This window comes from Chaetura pelagica, unplaced genomic scaffold (genome assembly GCF_000747805.2).
Source record: "Chaetura pelagica isolate M959 unplaced genomic scaffold, ChaPel_1.0 scaffold176, whole genome shotgun sequence".
Taxonomy (NCBI): domain Eukaryota; kingdom Metazoa; phylum Chordata; class Aves; order Apodiformes; family Apodidae; genus Chaetura; species Chaetura pelagica.
This window is the reverse complement of record NW_009953484.1, coordinates 1,924,241-1,925,987: the sequence shown is the minus strand read 5'-3', so window position 1 is coordinate 1,925,987 and position 1,747 is coordinate 1,924,241.

Genomic DNA, 1,747 nt, shown 5'->3' with positions numbered 1-1,747 from the left:
GTCCAGATTCTTCCGTGAAGGGTGAGAAAGCATATAAGTGGAGTGCATTAGGTTCATTCAGTGAAAGGCTGAATTATAGTTCTCAATTTGTATGAGGGCTACTTTTTGTACTACACTTTTTGATACTCTATCCTCAGGAACCTTGTACTTCCACAGAGTCGCTGAACTCTGCAGTTATCTATTATTTAAGGTTTCTCTTTCCTAATGAACATCCTCATTAGTGGGAACTTAAGATTTGATTTCTGCCTTTAGCCTTGCTCCTTTTCTTTTTCTTGCCTCATCAGTTTGGGTTTTTTTGCTTTGTCCTTCCTATTCCTCTGTTGCTTTCCTTGAGCTCCCTGGCATCCCCTTATCTCTATACAGGTTATAATAATCAGGTGATGAATTTTAATGAAGTGAAGTGAACTTTGATGAAGTGAAACAGGTCCTTTGTTTTAGAATTTGTATTCCATCAAGGCTGACTATCAGATATATGAACTGTATTTCCAGTCCTTATTTCAGGCTGTCTGCACCCTTGGGAAGAATTTGCCCAGTGTACTGGTTTTATATCTGGCTTGCATATGGTAGAGAAATCTTGCAGTTATTGAGACACCTGCACTTACCTAACAAAGGTTAGCATGTGTGAGGATCCACTGAGAAAAGCACATGCAGCTGTTGCGCAGACACTTGGCATGAGGCCTAGGAGCAGCTGTGATGACAGTGAAGGTGGGGAGACAATGCACTGTGGAGAGATGTGCAGCCACGCATGATGTGAGCTGAGCCAGGCAATGTTAGTAGAGTTCTTAAGGCCCCTGTGGTAAAATAGGTCAGTTCCACCTAAGATATTTGGCATAAATAAGACATGTTTTTCTGCCTTTCCATGTGGCCCACTGAGTGCATGAAGAAAATGTAACTTGCATCAGCTCCAGCTTTCAGGTGCTTATTGATGCTCTCTTCTTGGTAGCCTGCAGGTAGTATGTATTGGTATTTCTGAATTTGACTTTATACATTTGTATTGACATTCTGTTTCTAATGCGGCTTATTAACATAGTGTGTTTACATATTCTGTTTATTTGATTTTACATATTTCTATTTCCTGGGAAATAAGGCTTCTCAGTGATGTCCCAGCTACACTGGGAGAATTGATTTTTCTTCCTGTAAATAACGTGTGTATGTCCATCTTGATTGTACAGATAAAACAATGTCTTACTAAAATATCCAGTTACTTTATTATTGGAGTCTGTAAAATAAGCTCTATGTAGCTCTATCTTGTGTGTGTATGACAACAGATATGTTCTTCTGCTTCTTGCCTCTAACATAAGTTTCCCTACCCTCATCTGCTGGGCACCTGACTTCACTATTACTGGGTTTGATCCATAGCTGAAGTGTCTTAAAGATCATGCAATCAAAGAACAAATAGCCAGAAAATACCCAGCATCCCCAGGGATAGAGTGTAAAAATGTATCCTACCAAATGTCGTATTAAAGCTGCGCCCTCAGTCAGACTGGAATTCTGAAGGCCAGATTTGTGGCAGAAACCTCTGGAAAATCTCTGCCTACTGCAGCTTCGTGGGGTTGTGCTCTGGCCTGTCTCCGGCTGTAGGTGGCACCGTTGCAGCACACAAAAAGCAGTCTGGGGGTTGCTCTTCCAGGCACGGTACTCCTAAGAGGATTCTTATCCTAACTGCTTTTTAAAGCATGTGTCTGACTATAGGATTTGGTAAAGACTTGCTAGAGCTCCCCTCTCCCTAGAATTACTGTTAGGGAAA